This window comes from Fukomys damarensis, unplaced genomic scaffold, assembly GCF_012274545.1.
Source record: "Fukomys damarensis isolate Sample0158 unplaced genomic scaffold, DMR_v1.0_HiC HiC_scaffold_9, whole genome shotgun sequence".
In the NCBI taxonomy this organism is placed as follows: Eukaryota; Metazoa; Chordata; class Mammalia; order Rodentia; family Bathyergidae; genus Fukomys; species Fukomys damarensis.
This window is the reverse complement of record NW_022900921.1, coordinates 40796931-40808396: the sequence shown is the minus strand read 5'-3', so window position 1 is coordinate 40808396 and position 11466 is coordinate 40796931. Positions and strand designations below refer to the sequence as shown.

General features: G+C 46.7%; 1 long non-coding RNA gene across 1 annotated transcript in view; it reads right to left on the bottom strand.

Annotated features, from left to right (window-relative positions):
* Positions 1 to 9896, bottom strand: part of LOC117285382 — a 30163-nt gene extending 20267 nt beyond the window's left edge. Inside the window, exon 1 of the long non-coding RNA XR_004516434.1 lies at positions 6820 to 9896. This is a non-coding gene — a long non-coding RNA (uncharacterized LOC117285382). The remainder of the gene's footprint in view (positions 1 to 6819) is intronic.
* Positions 9897 to 11466: the final 1570 nt, after the last annotated feature.

The following is an 11466-nucleotide window of genomic DNA, read 5'->3' as shown; positions in this document are numbered from 1 at the left end:
CTTCAGCGCATGGCGCTTGGAACATCCAAGATCCCAAACACAGCATTGCCTTTATATCCAGGCAAGTTGAGGTGCTGTTGGATTCCGCTTTGTCCTGACTTCCTTCCTGAATGCTTGGCCCATCTCTGACAGGTGGTGAAGTCTCCAGCCATCCCTGTGGGTTGATCTGCTCCTCCCTGCAGCTCTGTCAGTTTGTGCCTCCCCTGTTTTAGTGCCCAGCACATGCACAGTAAGGATCTTTGTGTCGTCTTGTGCACTGACCTGTTTATCACTGTACAGTGCCTCCTTTCTGATTTCCCTTGCTCTGAATGTAGTACGCTTGCTCCTGCCTCCCTGGATTCGTGTTAGTGTGGTGTGGTGTGCCTTTCTCCCTTTCTCCATCTGTTCATTCATTCGTTCATTTTCCTTCACGTTTAATTTGCAGTAGTTTCGCCTTATCCACAGCTTGGCTCTTCACAGCTTCAAGAATGTACTTTTGCTACCATCTGAAAAATTTAAATGGAAAATTCTAGAAATAAACAGTTTCATAAATTTTCAGTTGTACATCGTTCTGAGTAATGTGATGAATCCTCACCCTGCCCGTCCTGGTACATGTGCCATCCCTCTGATAATGTCTTTGTGTATTGAGATCATTGTCATAAAGTGACTCTTGAAGTTGTTGAGTTAATATCTGCTGTACTTGTTACTGTTTTCTTTTTCTTTTTTTGAGACAGGGTCTCACTATGTAGTTCAGCCTGACCTTGAACTCACTATGGAGCCCGGGCTGGTCTCGAACTTCGGGCGATTCTTCTGCCTCAGCCCATTTTCTGTTCATTGCCCATTGTTCTTTTTTCCCTATTTTTGTCTTTCACTTTCTTTTCTGACTTTTGATTTCATTGTTTCTCCCTTCTTAGGGTGTCAACTGTACTTTTTTTTTTAGGGATTTCTCTAGAATGTGCAGCGTACATTTACGACTAATCCAAGTCCACTTTCAAATAATGCTGTGCTGCTTCCCAGATAGTGCAAGGGCCTCAGGGTCCCGAGGTCTCCCTCCACCCTCCCTCCTGTGCCTGGCAGCACTGCTCCTGCATTTCACACCTGCAGAAGCCATTCTCACTGAGCATGTTGTTGCTGTTGCTGTTTGGAACAAATGGATCTGTTAGCTCACCGAACTTTGTTTTCACTGCGTCTTCTCTGGTGCCCCCATTTCTTTATGGAAGTCTACATTTCTGATGCGTATCGTTTCCTTCTCTCTACAAGAACTTCTTTCAGCTTCTCACAAGCCAGGTCCACTGGCAACAAAGCCCCACAGTGCTGTCTGAGCCTCCTTTCTCCTGCACTCCCCAAGGGTAGAGTTACAGGATACTGAGTCTAGGTTGGCAGGAGTTTTTTGTTTTTAGCACTTTGAACTTTTCATTCTCTTGCTCGCATGGTTTCCGAGGAGATTGTGGATATGAGTCTTATTTTTGCTCCCCTAATAAGTAAGGTATTTTTCCTTTGGCTTCTTTTTAGGATTTTTTAAAATTTATTTTTGGTTTACTTTGGTCTAAATTTGATATGCCTAGGTATAGTTCTTTTGTTGTTGTTGTTTATATTTTTTGAGATAGGGTCTCACTATGTAGCTCAGGCTGGCCTTGAACTTGCAGTCCACATACCTCAGCCTTCTGAGTGTTGGAGTTTCAAGTATGAGCCCCTGCACCTAGCTATTAAGTGTTTTGTTTTGTTTTTTAAATCTCCAGCATTTGTTACTGATTCTTTCTTAAGAGTTTCCATCTTGTTTATATTACCTGTCCTGTGCTGCAGGCTCTGTGGCTTAGCTGGTTATAGTGCCTGTGAACCTGTCTTATAAACATTACCCATCCTGTTTTGAATGTTGTCTGCTTTCTCCATTACAGCCTAGCATATTAATCTTCTCTTTTTTTGGTACCAGGGATTGAATTTAGGACCTTGTGCTTGTGCGGCAGGCAGCGGAACCACTGAGCTAAATCCCCAGCCCTTGATCTGTTTGATAAGGAGGAATAAAAATATGGTAAATGTTTAAATCTTTTAAAATTTATAGTAAAAGACACATTGCCATTAATCTCCCTGAAAGTCCTCCCTCTTGCTTCAAACACACGCATCCCATTATTCTAGCCACTTTTTGTTGCAGCTCTGGAGCCCTCTTGTACGGTCAGACAGTTTCATTTCCATCACGGCAATGCTCTGAGTCACTTGTCATTCTGGTGCAGCAGTTTCTGTCAGGTAACATCACAGTGCGTCCTCATCCACCTGTTCAGCCCTCTGGCACTGTGCACCTTCTGGCTGTTCCCCAGAGTCGGAGTGACCTTGCATAGTGAACATTTTGAATTGATTCAGGACATCTAGGCAGCCATGACAGCACAACTACACACACTCACGAAAGAGGGCTCCAGAACTGCTTCAGAAAATGGTAAGAACGATGGGATACATGTGTTTAGAGCAAGGACGAGGTTTTGAGGGAGATTAATGGCAGAGTGTTTTTTACTGCAGTATAGTTTTTTAAAATTTAAAGTCATTATTTTTAGATTATGCCTTGTAAAAATCCCTGTTCTCATAATTCTGACATCTCTGTCATGTGACTGCTTCTGATGTCTGCTGTCTCTTCTGTGTCTTTTGCCTTTAGTTTACCTGGAAGCTGTACGTGAGGTGCCGAGTGAGAGGTCCTCCCTTATCTGGACTGTTAGTGTTATAGGGAGGGAAGGTGTGGGAAAGGGAAGGTCTTCAGATCTCTGATCAGGTCCCAGTTGTTCAGGGAGCCCAGTAGATTTTCACCCTGGGAGCCTGGAGTTTAGAAGGCACACAAGTGCAGGGCCCCTACGAGAGCCCCCTGGAGGGCTCAGGTACCTGACTTGCTCACACTGAGCCTCTAGCACTCCATCATTTACCCTCAGCCCTTCCCAGGATGTGTGTGGAAATGTCCATAGCAGCTTATTTTCAGTAGACAAAACCTGGAAGCGGTGCAGATGTGTATCAGCAGGTGAATGGTTGCGCGGGCTGCTTACAGGCTGGTCTTGGAAGGCAGAGAGAACTGTGGTGTAGGGGTAACAGCTGTTTATCAGCAGTAGGAAGGAAGGAGCTGTTGATATTTAACGTGGATGAATCCCAAAGTATTTATGGAGCACGAAAGAAGCCAGAGTCCCCCACCCGAAGACATCATGGCTGGCTCCATTTATACGGCATTCTAGAAAGTACAAGCTAATCCATAGTGACAGGAAGTAGCTCAGTGATTGCCTGGTAATGGGCAGGAGCAAGAATGCCTTGAAAGGATGGCTGGCGGTGAGAGATGCTCAGTCTATTGGTTGTGGTGATGGCTTCACAGTGGTCATGACAAAACTTATCAAAGAATACACCCTAGCCATGCAGATTGTTATTTAACTGCGTTAAAACTGCTTCAGAAGTTAGCTACAACCACCAGGAGGCAGAGAGAGAACGCTCCTGACAGTCCCTGCTCCTCTGTTGAATGCTTGAATGTGGCATTTGGTTCCAGGCAGGGGAAACACATCTCTTGCAGTTGGAAATGCTCACTTCAGACATGACTAAGTCATTCCTCTCTCCAGTGCTAGGCATGGGGCCTTCAGGACTGGAAATGCCACTTAGGAAACTGATCGTGGTTAAGCTCCAGGGTTTGTGCTACACCCACCTCTGTCTACCTCTGAGCCACACCCCCACCTCAGACAGATTGTACCAGGTTGCCCAGGCTGGCCTTGAACTTGCAATTCTCCTGCCTCAGCCTCCCAAATTGCTGGGATTACAAGTGTGTGCTGCCACATTGGCCGCTGTTGTTCAAGAATCACATTTGCTTCTCTTCCTGGGTTGGGTTGGGGATCAGACATTTTTCACTCACTGATCACATGGGTGGCACACAAAGCCCGCCTGCCCACCCCAGGTGTGTGTGGAAAGCATGGCTGGGGCTACAGAGGGCACGGGGGCGGCACACAGTGGTATGGGGAGTGAAGGCGCCTGGCTGTGGCTTGCAGAGAGGAGCAGGCACTTCACTGGCACAGTGCTTTCTGGAAAGAAGGCAGCATGCAGGAATAACAGTACCAGCACCAGCAGGAGGCACCTGATGTGGAATAATTAGGTGCAGCACAGTGTCTGTGCTGTGCAGCGATGGCACCGGCCACTGTACCTGCAGCTGGAGCCAGGTGGAGGCCCCTCTGCCTTTTTCTTGGAATTAAATCAGTGATTCTGAAGCCAGTGTGGTGGTGCACACCTGTAATCCCAGCACTCAGGAGTCTGAGGCAGGAGGATCACTGTGAGTTCAAGGCCAACCAGAGCTACACATCAAGACCCTGTCTCAAAAAACAACAAAGAAGTCAGTAGTGATTCTGGACTTTCAAGAGATTTGCTCACTACTTTGATGGTGATTGAGACCCTCTTCCCACCAGGAATATCATCCAGTGTATGTGTCCTGTGGCCTGTGTTTTCACAGTGGGCGTGGTAGGGCTGATGGTTATGGAGCACTTAGTGCACTACACAGTATTGTGATCCACTTACACTGTAAACTAAGCCCTGGAGCGCTGAGATTCCCAGATTAAATAATTGCTCAAGGTAACAGTGGCAGCACATGCCCAAGATCCCATCGCTCTGGAAGGCTGAGGCAGGAGGATCATAAGTGTAAGCCCAGCCTGGGCAATTTAGGGGTACCCTCTCTCAAAATTTTAAAAGGCTAGGGACCACAACTCAGGACAAAGGCACTGGGTTCAATCCCCAGTACCCTCTTCCCCACAGTTTTGAAACACTTGGGGATTTTAAGGCCAGGCTGCCTCACAAAGGCAGGGTAAGTTCTTTCAGGAATCCTTTTGGAGGCAGAGAGAAGTCCACCTCTAAGACAGGAAAGAAAGATCTTGGTCTGAGGAGCTGTGCTTGTGTGGGGGAAGGAGAATCAGCTCATGCAGAGCAACTGTGAGAGGGTCATGGCAGCTGTGTGCCAGGGTCCTGGTGAATTGAGCCCCCACAGGACAGCTCGGAGAGGACAGCATCACTGTCCCATGCTCCGTGCAGGCCTGACCATGGCAAGCAAGGTCCTGTGCACTCTGGGGACACCACTGCATGTCACCAAGTGGGTCATACACCGCAGGAGACATCAGGAAGCGGCTAGGATCAAGCAGGTGACCTGGCAAGAAGGGGCTTGTGGAGGAGGAGGGCACCTCGGGGATGGAGAGGCACAGAAAGAAACCCTTCCCCAAATAGTGAGATACAGGGCCCCTGTGTCCAGTGAACAAATGGATAATACTTTTTTATAAAGGGCTGTGTGCCCTGAGCTGCCCTTCTTCCACTGGGTCCTTGTTTTCCCATCTATAAAACAAGGGTGATTTAGCTCAGTGGTGCTGCTGCCTGAAAAAAAAAAAAAAAAAAATCCAGTAGATTCTTCAGCAAGGATTTCCTATAAAACAAGGGGACAGCCTCATGGTCATGGGGCCTAGGCCTAGGCATAGCACCCTGTCTGGCAGAAAGCTCAGCACCTGTGGAATCCTCTTCCAGTTGGGCTTCCTTGGGAAGGAGCTTCCCTGTGCCTGAGCTCACCCCTGGTGTGCACACAGCAGGGCTCCGTTATCTTTGGTCCCTGGAGAGCAGCCTTTGGTCCCTAACATAACCCAGAGGGCTCCGAGCTGAGAATGGTGCAGATAGGAGGGAGGAGTTGGGCTGAGGTCTTCGCCTTACAAACTGCTGGTGCCTCATGAAATGGTGCCGACCCCATGGCTGTGGGCTCTCAGCTCACCAAGCCCCAGCTCAGCAAGCGCTCTTCAAACCATGGCACCCTTAGGCCAGGGAGGCAGCCCAGGGCAGTGCTGTCTCTCACTGGGTCAGGGAGAGACCTTTACGTCATGGAGGAGTGGAGAAATTGCCACCTGCACTGCCAAGGTCATGCCTGAGCTTGTCTGTGGCTTTTCCATGTTTCTGTCCTTGAACAGGGGAGTTTATTGTCACTTGGGCCCTTTGCTAATGCTGAACCACAGTGATCTCCAGAGGATCCCAAGGCTGCCCCAGACCACCCTTTCCTGGTGAACCTGTGATGACTACCTCCTCCCATGCTGCGCAGGCCCAGTGGGGATTCTAGTGGTACTGCCCTCTCAGCCCCAGCCTGGGGAGCAAGACTGGCCTTGGACTTCCAGCTCCCCTCACCCCCACCTCAGCTCTGTTCCTGACTGTGCTCTGTGATCCAGACTGTGTGGGGGCCTCTGACAAAGGCCTCACCCTCCTCTCAGGGTTGGGTGGGGGCCCCTCCTGTTCCTCCAGGGTCATTCTGGCTGCCCTTAGACTGTAGCTCTCAGCCCAAAGCTCGCTGACACCAACAAAGAAAAGCAGTGCCCTCCCTGGTTTTCATCTGGTTCCTCCTTTCCTCCTGTTGAAACGAATACAAATGAGGAATTGCTCCCAAAGAAACTCCTTCAAAGCCCTGGAGCAGGAAAGAGACTTGACGGGGTTCAGAGACAGAGGCGATCAGAACAAATGGCCAAACTTCAGAGAACAGAAACAAAAGCAGGACTTGGAGTGTTCTGTCAAGCAGCTTTGAGCAAAACAGGATACTGGTTTGTAGGAGCCAGAACAAATGGACCTCAGAGGTGTTTTTGAGATGGTAGTGGTTTTTTCTCAGTAACTGTATGTACTCAGGACCAAGCAGTATTTCCCAGCTGGTGAGAATGGGGTTGGTTGGATGAAATGTGAGAATAGAGGGGTTCAAGATAGTTCAGGAAGGGCCAGGGATTTGGCTCAGCTGTTTGGTGGCCTGCCTTGCAAGCGCAAGGACCCAAGTTCAATTCCCGGTACAAAAAAAAAAAAAAGTTCAGGAAGATGCAATCTCTTAGCCCACACACACACCTCAAAGGTCCTATGTGTTTCAAGATGATGGCATGGACAGATAGATCTGTTTGTGCTTTTGGGACTCATGGAACAACATCTGCTCTTCTCTCAGACAGCCACAGAGGAGTTGCAGCAGCCATTTTGGTTCAAGCCTGTGAATCAGATGTTAACCATGTAACACCACATCTGTAGTGTCTGCTCCCACAGGGACAGGCCATACGGGAGGCTAGGTATTAAAGGCCTGCTTTGTGGGCCTTACAGAACCATCAAGGGCATGCACTGTTGCGTAGGCTGAGAAATCTCCAAGAATCAGCCTGATGCCAAGGTGGAGGTGAGGCTCACTGAAATGGCGGTCGCGTTGCCCTCACCCTACCCATGACTGTTTCCTCCCTGGCCAAAAGACTCACTCATCCCCTCCTCTGTGTGGAGCTCTTGCTTGTCACAGCCTGAGATGACACAAATCCTGGAGCGCACCCGAGCCAGCTGGTCACCCGAGTGGAGTGAGAGTGGGGTGGCTGTGTGCCACTCAGCTGCTCTTTAACTCCAAGGCCACAGCTGGCTCCAGTGAGGCCCTGTCCTAGGATTCCCAGTGTCTCAGTGTATGAAGATCCCTGCTTAATTATTAAAAAAATTTGTTGGTTGGCCTGCTATCAAGACATCAATAGTACACACACTGTTGATAGAGAACAAGACCTCTAAAAACCTGTGCATTCAACAGTGTTGTTACTGCAGGCATCACAAACATATCTATACATATTTGAAACGTAGCTCATGAGTTCATTAGACTGAAGATGGATGCTCAGGTCTGGTTTCCAGAGCATGGAAGGCACCGGTGTTTTAAATGAGAGTTCCTCTGAGTCCCCTGCGAGGGCTGGGTATGGCAGTGTGCATGGGGCACACAGATTCTTGCCCCACTGTGGCTACAACTGGCACTAGAGGATCTGAGTGTGAGGCCCAGGTGCCCATGTGGTCTCTGAGCCCCTACAGGAACCCTTTGTTTAAGGGCAAGAAGGCAGAGGTAGTGCCTTCTGAGCCAGCTATTCCCAAACCTGGCTGTCCATAAAAGCCCTCTACAAAATTCTTAAAAATGCTAGCTCCTGTATCCTCCTCTGGGCAACTGGATCCAAATCTCTAGGGCTTAGGCCCAGGGCTATATTTCTTGTCCAGGCAACACACAAAAAGAAAACTATATGTCAGTTCTGTGTATGCATCCAAAAGCTAAAATCCCAAATAAACCATGGTGTACTTAAAAAGCATCGCTGCATTGAAAACTTCTGCAATTAGGCATCATTCTCTTCTGTGTGAAGCTTTCCTGATTTCTTTGGCCTTGGGAAGATGAAATGTCAAGACACCTAGGGATAAAGGCCAAATAAAGGATTTCTTGCCAGTGTGCAGTTTCTGTCGAGCCAGAAGGTCCTAAACTCCAAAGCAGGTAGCCCACTGGTCCCGGAAGTGGATGCAGAGTGTGGCTGTGTTCCACAGCCAGGCTGTGAGAATGGCCAGTGGGCATGGGATGTTCTGGGTGCTTGGTCATATCCCATCAAGTAGAAACCACAGGTTGGAAACAAGAGTTGGCTTGGTCCCTTCTTTCTCTAAGATCTGCACATACCTGCTCACTGGACAATAAATGCATGACTTCCAAAAACTGATCAGACAAGGAAACTACATAGACCTCCAAGATGCTGCAGCCCCAGGTTGCATTCCAGGGAAGAGCCCGTAGTTGCCAGGGAAACTTGCTGGAGCTCATGGTCCTATTTTATTCTTTCCACCTTTCTCCCTGAGGAGAAGTCATCATGGGGGGGGCTGATCAGAGGACTGCCAGGACAATGGCCCCAGGTCAATAACAATGGTCCATCAGTACGATGAACTAGAATATCAGCTTAAATGAAGAAAACCTTGGAATCTCCAGGAGAAGCAGCTAAAAGCCCTACCCATTCTTGATCAAATCTCTTGGCCAAGTAGGAGTAGTGTGATAAATGGTACTTACCAGAATAAACACAGAATTGAATTGTGAGGCTTGAGGGAAATTTCTTCCATTGCAGGAGTAAACAGGACATGCTCACCTGTCCATCCACCTGTCACTTCTAACTTGGGGGTTTTTGGCCCAGTGCAGAGAGCCAAGAAGAGGGACAGGAAATAACAAAGCAGAGTTTGTGCCAGGGGAATTGTCCCTTGAGGTCATCCAAGAGGCTCCATAGAATTTTAGTGTGAATGCAAACAAGGCTTAAGTTACCCCACACAGGTGTTTGTGTAGAATATACCAGAAGTTGGCCAATGCCACCAAAGTAGCTGGTTAGGAAAAGAAATGTAAAAGAGCCTCCGGTCATGGCCTACAGATTACCAAGAATGTGAGCCAACAGAGGGTCCCATGCTAGGTGAAATAAGACAGGCACAGAAAGACCAACACCAGTTCAATCATATGTGGACTCTAAGGTCAAACTCATAGGAGTAGAAGTGGTTCAGCAATAATTATCAATGTGGGTGCCGATTAGCAATGAGTGTGACAATGGGTAGCAGTTTCTGTAAGTTATGCTTACTGAGTGCTCTGTGTCAGGCTGGCTGTGTGTTGCCCTCTTCACCTGCCACGTCTCATCTGATCCTTACTGGAGCCCCAGAAAGGACAGCCACAGACCAGAAAGTGAAGAACTGGCCAAGTTGCCACCCCATGTCACCAGCTAGGATATGTGGGAGCCTGTGATTTAAACTTAGACTATCTAACAAACAAAAGAAAGTACATGCAATATCTATTGCAAGTATTAGTAGAAAATCTAGAATATGCTTGTGACCTGCAAAAATGGAAGGTTTACTTAGAAAGCCAAAGCTGTGAAGGTGATTAATTGTTTGCCTATATCTACATGAAAAATTTCCTACAGGGTTGGGGTTATAGGTCACTGGTAGGGTGCTCGCCTAGCATGCATGAGGCCCTGGGTTCCCTCCTTAGCACTAACAACTAAAACAAACATTACAGTAAAATATGCACAAAACAGTGTTAAAATATGAGACTGATGGGAGGAAAGGACAATCTGGTAGAAAAATAGCCAAGAGTTGTAAAACTAAAGAAACACAATAACCAAGATTCATATAAAAAGACATCAAAATTCATAGAAATCAGGGAAATGAAAGCTGAAACCATATTATTATATAGAAAGTAAGCATATTGGTAATATGTGTAATAAAGGGATGGGAAGTAGATTCTTTCATACACCTTGGGGACACATTTAACATCCACTAAGATTTTATTTCTTGGTGTCTACCTTGAAATGCTTCTTTCATTATAATACTGCTTTAAAACAGCAGTGAAATTTCTTTCTTTCTTTCTTTCTTTCTTTCTTTCTTTCTTTCTTTCTTTCTTTCTTTCTTTCTTTCTTTCTTCCTTCCTTCCTTGGTCTTTTCTTTTGATACAGGGTTTTGCTATATAGCTCAGGTGGCCTTGAACTTACAGTGATCCTCCTGCCTCAGCCTTCCACCTGCTGGGATTATGGGCATGCACACTGTGCCTGGTGAAATATGTAACAATCTATCTTAGTTATTTTCTCATTGCTAAGACACAATACCTGACACCCACAGGTTAAAGGAGGAAAGGTGTATTTCAGCTCACAGTTTGAAGAGGTTTCAGTCTATAGTTGGCTGGCTCCAAGGCGAGGTGACATAGCAGAAGGGAATGTCAGAGGAGAAACAGTCCATTGCATGGTAGGCAGGAAGCAGCGAAGCAGACACACCAAGTCTTCTTTCCCCAGGCTAAAAGTCTTTCAGGTGGTACCACCCACACCCAGGGTGGGACTTCCCATTATCTACACCCAGAACTATGCTAAACCAATCAGTGGACTAATTTAGTTGTCACATCCTTAATCCATATTCACACTTCATAAATCCAGCCACCTCTGAAAAGACCCACCTGTGAGCTCAAGAGGCTTCAGGGGATGCAAGCATAACACAATCAAATGGCCATTGACAGGAGGTTTTAAACAGTAATTGATAAGATGCATATATCCTGACATGCAGAGTCCTTAGGACATATGATTGTCTGGAGGGAAGTCAGAAACAATCTGGACAGGTCCCTGTGTGCAGGCCTGTCAAAAGCTACAGTAATCAAAAGAGTGTGGTTTTGGCATAGGAAAGATATTGACCAATGGAATAGAATCAAGGCCCAGAAAGCTGACCCTTGCATATCGGGACAAATGATTCTTTTGGGAAGCGTGTCAAGGCTATCAGTGGGGGAAAGAATAAATAGTGTTGGAGAAACTGCAAAAGAATGAAGTCAAACTTTTCCCTGACACTGCATAAAAATTGAAGGAAGAGGGGAAAAGATGCAGTATTCATATACGTATGTACCAGTTCCACCAAGATAAATTAATTATATATCCATTTAAATGTATACCAATAATTAAAAAAAATTTAAACTGAAGATAAAGACTTACATTTAAGGACCAAACTGTGACTGTCAAAAGGAAATACAGGAAAAAATTAATGACATTGGCTCTGACAATGAGTTTTTGGATATGACATCCAAAGAGTGTAGGCTAAAAGAAAAAAAAAATAGACGTATTGGACTTAGTGAAAACTATACAGGGAGGGTGAGGCAGGAGCATTACGGTTTGAGCCCAGCCTGGGCAATTTAGCAACTTAGTGACCCTGTCTCAAAATTTAAAAAAAAAGAGTGGATGT